General features: G+C 49.9%; 1 non-coding gene across 1 annotated transcript; it reads right to left on the bottom strand.

Moving 5' to 3' along the window:
• Window positions 1–13250: 13250 nt before the first annotated feature.
• Window positions 13251–13357, bottom strand: LOC136498785 (small nucleolar RNA R71). Its single transcript, XR_010769784.1, has one exon. It is a non-coding gene; the product is annotated as a small nucleolar RNA R71 (small nucleolar RNA).
• Between the last annotated feature and the right edge of the window lie 220 nt (window positions 13358–13577).

The following is a 13577-nucleotide window of genomic DNA, read 5'->3' as shown; positions in this document are numbered from 1 at the left end:
GAAAATAATAAACAAGTGTCTAAGATATCTAAAACAATAGGTACTCAGATGTCCGCCTGAAAAAAAAGAAAAAAATGAATAAGATAGCCCATGTTTTCTTGCAAAAATATTTCCAAGTTCAAAAGAGAGATATGTTTTCATGGAGCATAGTAGAATTAGGTTAGCCACCATATATGTCTACCATATATCCACACATGCGCACATCTTGATTCGATTGTATGACTCAAGTCTCTTTGGATCCGAGGTTTGACTTTACAATATATGTATTGCAAGTATGCTCATTCATGCTATTTCCACTCCTATGAGCTCCACATAAGCCTTAGTTGTAGGAAGAAAGAAAGACATAACATCATTATTGCCTTAGTGGGGATCCACAAATATCACATATATTAAGAGACTTGAGATTGTCATATAATGGAAGCTCTGATTTTTATTTGGAAAACCTATAAAAACTCCAGAATAATGGTTGAGCAAAGAACTTGAGACATAGTGCTTGACTTGATCTTTTTGTCTTTCAATTGCTCAAGACCCAAGTGAAAGCTAAGAAGCCCCATGTTTGAAGGAAATATGAGTAAGTTTGAAAGTCATAATAGTTTATTCTAATCCGGAGGAGAATTTTTGATTGAATGAATGTGTACTTTTGAGGAGTAAAAACATTATAGCAACTCTAGATCCATTACTGAGTTTAGCATTGCTCAGGGATGAGCAAAGGTTAAGCTTATGGGAGTTTGTTGATGGTAGTTAACCCGCATCATAAACCATCAATATAACTTGTATAAATGCAACAATATGATCACCAACACATGTTGAGGGGTTTAAACTAACAAATTCCATGAGTTTTGGTGAAACTATGTTTTCAGCAGGGTTTATCCAGAAAACCGTGAAGGTGGACCCAAACATCAGAATTAATCATGGATATCCATGACAAAACTGATTAGGAGGACTCCAAAACACTCCAGAAGGCAAACCACTAAAACAGAGAACAAGTGGCGACATGTGGGGCCCACCTGGCAGCCCCTCCTCGCTACGTCAGTTCTCCACTGCCTTATAGATTAAATCTAACACATTGCTTAAGGTTGGTTTGATCCGAGGGTCTAGGATTGGTGCTACTCCCTATATATATTAGTCCCTACCCCCCTGAGGCATCCTCCATAATCAATCATCAAGAGAGATCATCAGAAGAGAAGAACCTCAGAGCTCCACAAATATTTAGGCATAGCTAGATAAGTTAGATCTAGAGGGTGGCAAGCTTCGCTTGGATTGCTGATCTAGTCAAGAGCATGGCTTGGTATACCCTTGTATCCTCCCTTGTATATTTCATTATTCATGTGTTTGCTACATTGCTATGATGTTGTTCTTAATATTATTCATGTTCTTAGTTATCATGTTCATCGTCTGCTTTAATTATATACTTAGTATAGCAAGATTATGCAAAAGTTTGTCTAGCGCTCGCTCTAAAGTACATGTGGTGAGTGGTCGACATTGTGTAAGCATGGTGCTTATACATTGTGACACTCTCATTGAGTTCTTTGTAGTCCACTCCCTGAATATTGGTCAAGTAGGATCTAGTTGCGAAGGAAGTCAGGCTCTGTTCTTGATCTTCCTTAGTAATATCCCTTATGTGTAGATATGAAGTAAACCTTAGCCATGATTATTAAGTATAATTGCACTAATCAATATATGCTTTGACTTGTAATTAAGAATGACATAGGAATTATTTCTCTATTGTATCTACTTAGTCTTGCGATTGCTAACATAAGGAGTACTCTGAGTGTTCATTGAACAATTATCATTTATCATTATCCTATCTCTTGATTTACCCCTATTCAGAGTACACGGTTGTTTGGTTTATTCATCCATCATAAGTATGAGTTATCAATATATCTCCTATGCTAGTCCTTCCCTAAGGTAAAAATATAAATAATGATACCCAGAATATTCCCGGTTGAAGTGCTACAATGGTATATTATCTGTGTGCTTGGAGAATTCTTTATACATATATACATATTCTTATTGAGTCACAATTAAATACTAAGTACACTTCTTAGTATCATTACTAGTGGTGATGCTAGAAAGTGTCAACAAGCATTTCTAGCACCGTTGTCGGGGAAGGTAGCTAGGCAATCAAAAGGAATATTGATAAACTTCTACTTATAGATTTGTCGGTGCAGAAAGTGACCAACAAGTAAATATTTGTAGTTTTGTCGTACGTTGTGATCAGAGGTGGCCTAGCACTCAATGACATAGGGTTTATACTGGTTTAGGCAATGTGCCCTACGTCTAGTTTGAGTCAGTCGGTGACTTTATTCCTAATCCTAGGTGCTCGAAGTTTGTAGTGGGGTTACAAATGAGAAGGAGAAAGATGGGGTGTACAAGAGGTCCGATCGGACTCCAGTCGGAAGGGTCGAGAGTGATGGAAGCCCCACTATGAGCTAAGTGTTCGAGCGTGTACTCGTGGTTTGAACTTGGATGTTCTGTTGTTGTGGGCTAGTGAACTCGGTTGATCTAATGAAATCTATCTATTGGGAGAGAGCGCATCCCCTTTTATAGATGAAGGGGATGGCCTTATAAGTGAGAGGGAGAGCTACTGATCTTTGTTGCCCACGCCGGTGGGTATAGGATGATGGTAGGTGCCCACAATACTATTGAATGTCAGATGCACGTGGGAGGTTTTGTTGTCTTCTTCAGGTATGGCAGACGTCAGTGTCTGCCACACTGTTGATACCTAGAGGCATGCAAGGGGTATTACCATGTTCATCTAGTATGCTAAATGCCGGCGCCCACAACACGGTCGATGCCTAGAGGCATGTGGGTGGGGGCTTACCATATGGGAGTTAATGCCGCCCACAATACTATAGGGGAAAATGTCGGTGCCTACAACACTGCTTGGGTTCTGACATGCCAGAGAGGTCATAGGGTACTGTTTCTGCAGGTGTATAGGGTATGGACCTCGGTATTGCGGTTTGACTTGTGCACCCTGCCTTACTTTCTCCGTTTGTTTCCTGGTCCTTACCGAGCGGGCGTCCCCAGTCGGTTGGGTCTAGTTGGCTCTGATCACACTAGTCGGAGAAGAGCAGTGAGCAGGGGTTTGGTGCACCCACAGTCGGAGACATGGGTTAGAGTTGGAAGTAGTGTTTTGGCCAGGACTTCCGGTCGGAGAGGCCGTCCGGAGCCGGGCTAGAGACCGAAGTGAGCGCTCCGGTTGGAGAGGTGGGCCAGAGTCAGAAATGGGCGTCGTTCCTCCTCAGCCAGACCTTCCGATCAGTGATTGGATCGCCCTTCTGGCCTGTTGTTTAGGTGCTTGGGCTGGTCCATGAGTTGCGCGTTATTTGCAAGATTGCTTGTTGGGCCGAGCCTTTGTTGGGAAGCCGGTCCACGAGGGACCCTAGGTTTATGAACCCGACAGGAGCCCTCGAGCCCCCGGGCGATTCGGGTAGAATCGTCTGGGGGATTTTTGTCTTAACGACAGGTGCACGCGAGCGCACCCGCGGGTGTAGCTCCCGAGCCCCCGGGCGATTCAAGCAGAATCATCTAGGGTTTTTTCATGTTGTCAGTGGGGGAGGTTTTTGTTTCGTTAGCGGGTGCGCACGAGCACACCCATGGGTGTAGCCCCCAAGCCCCTAGGCAATTCAGGTAGAATTGCCTTAGGGGTGTTTGTTAGCGGGCATGTGTGCATGTTTTTGAGATGGAGTCGTCAACCAAGGCATTGTTGCATAGCCGAGGTGGTTAGTTATGGGATTGGGTGAGGTAGAGCTTGTGATCCTAGCATTGGCGCACGCCGTTGGATTGGGCGAGGCAGTTAGTTTAGGGATTGAATGAGATAGAGCTCATGGGTCCTCGCGTCGGTGCACACCGTGGAATCGGGTGAGTCAGAGTCATGGATCCTAGCCTTAGTGCAGCCCGCGCAGCCGAGGCAGTTAGTTAGTTTAGGGACTGGGTGAGCCGGAGTTCACAGATCCTGATGGGGCGAGATCGGCGTCGTAGACCTAGGCGTTTTTGGTGTGCAGTCGAGGCGTAGCTGATGGATGGGGTGAGTTCGGGGTCGTAGACCTAGGTGTTTGGTGCGCAGTCAAAGCATAGCTGAGGGATGGGGTGAGTTTGGGGTCATAGACCAAGGCATTTGGTGTGTAGTTGAAGCATAGCCGATGGATGTCTTGAGCCCCTAAGCCCCCTTGGGCTTTGGTAGGGGTCGGTTTGAGTTGTGTGCGTTACCCCGTCCTCGATTTCTCACAACTAGAGGGGCTGAGCTTTGTCACTTGCCTCGATCACTCAAGCTTGAGTGACACGCTCAGTGAGTTCACTAATGGGTATGATCGAGTGGAATCTAGGTCCGTCATTCATGACGGGGTTGGCATAGCCCTCTTATGACATTCCACTGCTCCTTTACCTACAACCTGGTAGATGCCTAGATCATTTTGGAGACCGACCCAGGTGGCCTACTGGCCTCCCCTTGATGGAGATTCTATGGGCTTGGCAAGAGGTTTAGGATCGAACAAGAAGGTTGAGATGACCCTGTCTGCTTTGGGGCAGACTTGTCGAGGGCTGCATAGGGCTCATCTGCATTTTCTCCCCTAGCTCTATTTGACATGGGGCGGCCTAGAGCCCTTCATCGGTTGGCCTTCAAACCCCGATTAGTCATTGCTCATATTGAATGAGGCAACTGCCACTTCATGACGCAACATGGAGCGTTGTGATGCATTTCGCCGCATGTGCGATGCCTTAGTTCCCGAGCCCCCAGTAGGTCAGGGCCTGAATCATCTAGGGGGCATGGGCATATGGAATGAATGCGTGTATGAATGTATGGATGATTATATAAAGAAAATAGCTGGGATTGGTAGTGTTACTTTGATGACTCGAGTGACAGGGTTTGAAGAGCTCCAGTCAGAAATGTTCGACCAGGACCCGTGCTCATCATTTGTGACATAGTTGGCATGGCCTACATGGGGCGTTCCTTTGCTCCTTACCTGTGTTTCGGTGTTATCCTAAGCCGTTCGATTGACCTAGGAGGTCCGATGGTCTCTCCTAGCGAAGATCCCATTTTGGGTTTTTTCCATGTCCTGCCTGGGGATGCGGAGAGCTGCCTATGTGTGGTGGTGCTTTGGTTCTTGTGCCTAGCATGCGGTAGTGGTGGGCCATACCTAGGCCACATGCCATCTGATCAGGCGCCATTCCATCGGGCAGGGAGCGTCTCATCGGTCAGGCATGTCCCATCATATCCCATCTGCATTAAATGGAAAGGGAGAGGGTTTTCGCTCTATTGTTTTGACTTTCTCGATCAGCGCGCCTTCCTCAACTGCTGCACCCTTTTCCTTAAGTAGAAGGGAGAAGGTTTTCACCCTGTTCCTTCACCTCTTCCCATCTGCTGCCTCCTCTTATTTTCCTTCTTGCCGAGAGCATCCTTGAGAGCTGTGGTGGTTCCTAGGAAAGAAAAGTCGAGAGCAAGGGAGAGGAGAAAACTCACAAATCCTTTTGTGAACCTAGAGCAAAATGTTGGACTAGAGGTCATCCACTAAGAGGGAGTCAGTGCTGGAGGCCTTTGCCATGAAGGGGTTTCTTCTATAGAAGGAGGTGGCACACTAGAGGGCTCCCCGGAGGGAGGATGTTCCACAACCTTGGCCCAGCGAGGTGGTCTCCTTCCTCGCCTTCCATGAGCGCAGATTAGGGTACCCCGTGCACTGGTTCCAGCGTGGGCTCCTTAATGAGTGGGGTCTAGAGCTGTAGCACCTCAATCCAATGGGGGTGCTGCATATCACCGGTTTCATCACCGTCTGTGAGGCCTTCCTTGGGATGGAGCCACACATGGACTTCTTCTAGTAGCTCTTCTCTGGGCAAACTTTGCTGGTGGGGAATCTGCCTGAGGCTGCACTGGTGGGGGGATTCACCCTATAGAGAAAACCAAGCATGGGGGGCTTGTATCCCGCATACATCCCCAGCGATTCCAACCGGGGGTGGCACAGGGAGTGGTTTTATATTAGGAACCCGGTGGAGGCGCCGTTCCCAGCGTTCACCGGTAGGAGGCCAGAGAGGTGGGATAGTTGGTCATGGGGCCCTCCCTATTAGGGGAAGAAGTAGGTGAAGATCATCGAGGCGGAGCTCCAGAAGCTCATGTGGCGCATCCTTGATGGGGTGTGGGTGTTCCACACCCTCTACCGCTGTCGGGTTGCTCCGTTGGCAGAGAGGGCATGGCCGATGTGGAGGTACAGTGGCTCATCGAACCCTGATCGTGCATCACCGGAGGAGCTGTCGGGCGATGAGGTCTGGAGTCGCCTTGACCGGGTTTTGCAGCTGAAGCCCAAAGAGAGGGTCAATGGAAAGCCTAGACCTCTCAATGCCTCGGTGGTTTCCAAACTTTTATGCTCCTCTCTCTTTACTTCATGTTATTTTCTGCTTTGCTTTCCTACTTTTTTTTATTTTAAATCACCTGTTTCGTAGGGACTTGATGCTTACAAGTCTCATCCGCACCTTTCAAAGGGGCCAGAGGGTGTGGCCCAGTAGGCTACCCAAAAGGAAGTGGTGGATGCCAGGAAGAAGAAGAAAGCCAAGGTGGCTCGGTAGAAGTATAAGAAGGGGAAGGAAATTGCCCGACACGTGAAGGATGGGGAAAATAAGAGCGATGTTGAGTCAGAGCTCGAGTCGGAGGATCCCTTAGATGTGGATGACATGGTTTTCTCCAAGGAGGAGGAAAGCCAAGAGGTCGTTGTGACCTCGATGGAGCATCGTGACCCTATGGCGATGTCTGCTGGTGATGAGTAGGAGGCAGAGAGGCATGCTAAGGTTCCCATGCCGAGGAAGCGTGCTACGAGCATGGAAGCCGTTGGTGAATGGGAGGTGAAGCGAACGTGGTCACCGCGCCCCTCGGTCATGTCGCCAGTCTTATCCCTGCCTATTGTAGGTGTGGTCGAGCAAGCTAGGTGATTAGAGGAGCGGGCTTGCACCCGTGAATCACCAGGACCGGTGCCAGCATGTGACTCATAGCGGGAGGATGCCCCGCTTGCTGCTCTGGTCGGTGCATCCCGAGCTGAAGGTCATGGTGACCCATAGGTCGGGCAGGAGCCAGTTGGGATGATTCCACCCCCGGCTATAGTGAGGGGGCGTGGGTCATAGCCTGGGAGTGGTACTCGCCCTGCAGGCCCATCAGCGTCGAGTCTTGGTTTTAGAGTTGTGCCGCTTACCTCTCGGTATGTTTTTCTTTGTATCTTTTCGATCTTTGTTGTTGAGTCTTTTTGGAGTATGACTGACCTGTACTTTTTTGTTAGCGACCAGACGATGACGGGGTGGAGCATCACCCCAACTCCCATGCAGGAGGTTTGGAGGCCCACCCTGCAATGTGCCATGGCGAGTGGCAGGGGGAACAGGGTGGTGGCGGCGAGCCCTTCCCTTTCGAGGGTGATGCTCCCTGGGTCGGTTGCTAGTATGGTGGTGGCGGCAGCGATGGTGCTGGTAGCGATCCCGGTGGTGACAGTGGAGGCTTCACCGGTGGCGTCCCTTGCAGCCCCTCCTCCACCAGCTATAGCAGAAGAGGAGAAGGAGACCGAGACCCCTGCCTCACCGGGTGGAGGGCTGCATGGCTCACCCTCGCAGTCAAAACTAAAGGCACCCGGGGAGACGTGGCTAGGACAGAGTTGGAATGCCCGTTGGCAGCCCATGCAACCAAGGTGGTGGAGATCCCATCTGACGATGAAGCAGGTGATGTGGTGGAGTTGCCAGTGCCCTCATGGGAGCTGGCGGTGGTTCGGTCGGAGGCTAGGCCCTCCGACGAGCTACCGAAGGGTGATCTGGAGTGGCCCTGCCCTAAGGAACCGTCAAAGGTGCGGTTCGTCCTTCAAGATTCCTAGGAGTGTCAGCTCTGTGACATCCTTGGGGGGAAAGGACTCGCCATGGAGTCCGATCTCACCAAGCTGTCGGTGAAGCTCGAGGACACCTAGGAGCGGGTGAAGTCTGCCCAGCAGTTGGTCAAGGTCGACCTATAGCTCACCGTGGAGGTGAGTTTCCTATGTTTGTCCTTGATCCCTTAGTCTCTTGTTGGTTGCCTCAGCATGCTTGTTTTTTGTTTTCGTAGGGTCTGAAGGAGATGTTGTCCTGCAAGTCCTATTTCCTCTAGATGGAGCATGCCTAGATGGCTGAGCTTGAGCATCAGCTAGAGTCCGCTCATCGCGAGTCCTAGGACCGGGCGACCGAGGTGACTGTGGTGCAGGGTGGAGGAGCAGCGTGTGGTAGAGTGGGCGACCGTCGCCGAGTGAGGGCTTGAGGCGGTGAAGGCCCACTAGGCGAAGACCAAGGCAAGGCTGTGGAAATCCTTGGCGGACATCGAGGCGGCGCTCCAAAAATACTTGGAGACCCTTGAGTTGGAGCGGAACGCTCTGGAGTCAGAGTGGAACGCCCTAGAGTCAGTGCGAAAGGCCCTAGAGTTAGAGTGAAAGGCCCGAACGGAGGTAGACCAGGAAGTGCTCGCGCTTTGGGGCCAGGTGATGGGGACGGAGGAGGTGAGCGCCCTGCTACGCGAGCAGGTGGCCCAGTAGGTGGAGGAATTCTCTGCCCTTGAGAACTTCTGCCTTGGTACGTACCTTTTCTGTTTTTGTCGTGTTGGTTTGTTCCTTCAGCTTGTTTCTGAGCTTGTCGCCCTTCTTGCAGAGCTGGGCGGAAAGGTGAAGTCATTGGAGCGGGACCTCCAGACGGTCAAGGCGACTTTTGGCCAGAATGCAAAGGCGCTGGCCAAGTCCCTTGAAGAGCAACGTGTTCTCGAGGGGGGAACTTGACCAGATCCACAATGTTGCCTAGCTTGTCATCTTGGAGGTCTTCAGGTCAGCACCAAGTACTAGTGTGCCCGCCATCTAGCTGGCAGAGGTCCCAGATGAGGTCCAAGCCCTCATCACACACAGGCTGTTCTATGGAGTGTCGGGGGTGTTAACTTCGGTGGTGACGTATGACCTAAACCTGGACTTCACCACTATGTGCAGCGGATATCCTGATGGCTTGAGCACGGAGGACATCCAATCGCTCGGGGAGAGCTTGCTACCGCATGCAAGGTTGGTGGCAGAGCAAGTCTCTACATAGTGGGTGATGGATGCCCACCGTGAGGACATGGCTAGAAGCATGCGTCGGGGGGACATCGCCCAGCTTGCAGATGGCACGGAGCCTGGGTCAGAAGTGGACATTGCCCCGCCTTCAACTGAGCCGAATGTCGTTTCACCAGGGAGTGAGCAGCCTGCGCCTTCGCTGGTTCCACCAACAGCAGAAGCCACCCAGCCTCCCCAATAGCTTATAAAGTATAAGTAGTTTAGTAGATGCAAAAAGTTTAAGTTTGTGGGGGAGCCCCCATGTTAACATTCTTGTGTACTCAGAGACTACAATTGGTTTTGTTTTTTGTGATGGAGTCACTCCGTTTGGGGAAGCTTGTCCCATTTGTTCCTTAGTTTTACCTTAGCATAATTTTGTTTTTTATTCTTTCTTTTTCGTACTTGCTCATTCACCCCGTAGGCTGCAACCTTAGGAGCCCGGGGCGTGGCCCATGAGGCTCAGCTGCTCATAATCATAGGTAGAGGTGGGGTGCGATCGGTTGGAATATTTTAAAGCAAAGCTACATAAGATATTTTAAAGGAATGAACTACCCTTTTGTTCAGGTAGGAAGGAGTTTCACCATATGATAGCAAATGAAAAAGAGAGGTAGTAGTGCACCCTCACCATATGATAGCAAACGAAAAAGAGAGGTAGTAGTGCACCTTCATGGAGCCCCTAAGGGACCCGGGCCAAAAGTGTTCGGGTCAGGGCACTTTTATAGGAGCAAACGTTAAGTAAACAATGGTAAGACTGAATTTTAGGGGAAGAAAATGAAATAGCTGTTCCAAGCATTGGTAAGAATGTCGTCGTTGTTGTCCTTCAGTCGGTAGGCATCCGGTCGGATCACCTTGACCTTTAGTCGTCCGAATCCTTGCTCGCTACGCCCCCTTTCTTGGCTGCTACCTCTTCGCCTTTTCCTTCCTTTGGCCTGCTAGGCTATCACATAAGGTGCTTGAGGAGCTCACAGTCCTTGTAGAGTTGTTTGACGGGCTCTCCATGAGCTTGTTGAAGTGACCCAAAAGGTCCTACGTTGGAGCACTGCGGGAGCGGCTTTCGCTGGATGCATCAAACAAAGGCCTGTGGTCCTGGGCCATCTGGGCTAGGACTCTGGTCGCTGCTGCGAATGTCTTAGTTCAGCCCAAACCGCGTGTGTATAGGTGGTTGGTGCAGAGCGGTTGCCAAGTCAAGATGAGGCAGAGATGCGGCTTCCTATGCTGGCCTTGGCAGCTGTAGCGGCGAGCGGATGGAGCGATTCGTCTGGTGCATCCCCACTCCCCTGGTGGGGAGAGAGGCTACGAGTCAGTGTCACAATGCGAAGCTCTCCACCTCTTGAATGACGGTGGTCTCCACTAGTGCTCGGAGGTTCTGGTGGATCGCCTGTTCCTAGGTGTCGTTCGGCTCGGGAAGGCCGCTTAGAAGCATGGCCACAACGGTGATGCTCTGATTGGCCCGAGTGAATTGTGGGGGATCATTCCTCCTGTCCATGGTGTTGAGCTAGACCTGATGGGCATGACCCCGGGTGCCACTCGCTGGTTTATGTGCATGGGGCGCAGTGTGGTGCACTGAGCATACTAGCGTAGTTGGCAGCTGGTTCAGCCGCTGTTGTCGTAGCTCCTCGCCATGCTCCCATGTGAGCTCGGGGGTCTCCACATGAGGGTCCGGAGGGGTGTGAGTCTACAAGGACTCCATTACCATTGGTGGCTGTCCTGGAGCTTCCACCATAGTGCACTCCCAGGTCAGACGGTGGCTAGGCACCACATCGCCAATGCTGGAGCCATCACTCTCAACATCATCATCCATAAGGTTGAGGAAATAGGAGGGAGCATAGCTTGCCATCCCCATGAACTCAGATGTGAGAGGGTGCAGCACCGGCATCCTTCGGAGCCCCTAGGTGTATGCATCTACAGGAGACGTGAGGCCATAGGGGAACCGGTCGTATGGCGGTCATGGTGGGGACAACGGGGTCCCTCCAGATAATCAGCGAAAGATATAGAATAGCAAGGAAGTAACAACATGTACATTACTCATAGTGGGGTTTGAGTAGAAAGTTTGCTCGGAATGAAGAGTAGATGCCTCATTGTTGAAGTCATTGTGTGTCCTAGAGCCGATGGAGGGTGCCCCTCCGACGGGCGCCGGAACGAGTGCCTCCTCTCGGAGGTGTAGTACGCCAAGCCGATCGACAACGAAGTCTAGGCTTCCAAAGAGGAAGGCCTAGGACAGCTTAGAGATGGGTGGAACCCACATCCCAATAGGTGGGAGTGCAGGTCATATCACCTAAGCCCGCCATGGTGAAGGTGGCGGAAAAGTGGACCATCCGATGACCAAAAAGTGTTGAACGTACCACATCTTCCCCACGAACGGTGCCAACTGTTGATGCAGAAAGTGACCAACAAGTAAATATTTGTAGTTTTGTCGTACATTGTGATCGGAGGTGGCCTAGCACTCAATGACACAGTGTTTATACTAGTTCAGGCAATGTGCCCTACGTCTAGTTTGAGTCGATCGGTGACTTTATTCCTGAGCCCAGGTGCTTGAAGTTTGTAGTGGGGTTACAAATGAGAAGGAGAAAGATGGGGTGTACAAGAGGTCCAATCAGAAGGGCTGAGAGTGATGGGAGCCCTGCTATGAGCTAAGTGTTCGAGCGTGTGCTCATGGTTCGAACCTAGAGGTTCTGTTGTTGTGGACTTGTGAACTCGGTTGATCTAATGAAATCTATCTATTGGGAGAGAGCGCATCCCCTTTTATAGATGAAGGGGATGGCCTTACAAGTGAGAGGGAGAGCTACTGAGCCTTGTTGCCCATGCCGGCGGGTACAGGATGATGGTAGGCGCCCATAATACTGTTGAATGTCAGATGCATATGGGAGGTTATGTTTCCTTCTTTCGGTATGGCAGACGTCGGCGCTTGCCACACTGTTGATACCTGGAGGTATGCAAGGGGTTTTACCATGTTCGCCTGGTATGATAAATGTTGGTGCCCACAACACTATCGATGCCTAGAGACATGTGGGGGGCCTTACCGTATGGGAGTTAATGGCGCCCACAATACTGTAGGGGAAAATGTGAGTGCCTACAACACGGCTTGGGTTTTGACATGGCAGAGAGGTCGCAGAGTACTATTTCCACAGGTGTACAGGGTACGGACCCTAGTATAGTGGTTTGACTTGTCTGTCCTACCTTACTTTCTCTATCCGTTTCTTAGTCCTTACTAAGCAGGTGTCCCCAGTCGGTTGGGTCTAGTCGACTCTGATCGCACCATTCGGATAAGAGCAGTGAGTAGGGGTTTGGCGCACCCATGATTGGAGACGTGAGTCAGAGTCAGAAGTAGTGTTTTGGCTAGGCCTTCTAGTTAGAGAGGCTGTCTAGAGGCGGGCTGGAGACCGAAGCGAGTGTTCTGATCAGAGAGGTGGGCCAAAGTCAGAAATGGGCGCCATTCCTCCTCGGCTAGACCTTTCGGTCGGTGATTGGATCACCCTTCTGGCCTATTGTTTAGGTGCTTGGGCTGGCCCATGAGTTGCATGTTGTTTGCAACATTGCTTGCTGGGCTAAGCCTCTATTGGGAAGCCGGTCCACGAGGGACCCAGGGTTTATGAACCCGACAAGATGAGACCAAAAAACCAATTACCTCTACTCAAGTAGATTACCCTTGTTCTATCTACTTTTATATCTCATGCAAGGTAATGTATGACTAGTTTTGACCTTCCAACAAATTACATTGAAGATCTAGAAGCACTATTCAGGAGAACTAAAGCTAAACTCAAGAAAGTTTCAGCTTTAGAATCGAAAGACATCTAGACAAGGCGTAGCTTAACACCAGTTTTCAAAGCCAAGGCTAACAAGTCACTTCGTGAATTCTTTGCTCCAACAACAACCAACATCCTTACTGGACCAGAAATTAACATTGGAGACAATGCTTTTGAGCTCAAGCCAGCTCTCCTCAATATGGCACAAGCTAGCCAGTTTTGTGGAAAGGCACATGAAGATGCGAGTGCTCATCTTCAACACTTCCTAGAGATTTGCGGCACTTTCACCATCAAAGGAGTTACTAGAGACGCCATTTTACTTTGCCTCTTCCCATTTTCACTTTTGAGGAAGGCGAAGCAATGGTTCCATGCCAACAAGGATAGAAATACTACATGGGAAAACAACTTCACTGCCTTCCTAGCAAAGTTCTTTCCCATGGGCAAAACCAGTGCCCTACGTGGAAGAATTTCAAGCTTCCAGCAGCAACATGATGAATCTATCCCTAAGGCATGGGAAGGCTTCAAAGACTACATTTCATAATGTCCTCATCATGGGATGGAGAATTGGCTACTCATATAGACCTTCTATCATGGGTTGATAAACAACACTCATGAGAATGTGGATGCTACTAGTAGAGGTGCATTCTTGTCACTCACTATCACACAAGCAATAGCTCTCATAGAGAAGATGGCCTCAAACCAAGGATGGAATGAAGAACATCTTCAACCATGCAACAGAGGTGGAGGTATGCATCAACTCAAGGAGGTAGACATGCTG

This window comes from Miscanthus floridulus, chromosome 12, assembly GCF_019320115.1.
Source record: "Miscanthus floridulus cultivar M001 chromosome 12, ASM1932011v1, whole genome shotgun sequence".
Classification (NCBI taxonomy): Eukaryota; Viridiplantae; Streptophyta; class Magnoliopsida; order Poales; family Poaceae; genus Miscanthus; species Miscanthus floridulus.
This window is presented reverse-complemented; position numbering and strand designations above follow the sequence as displayed.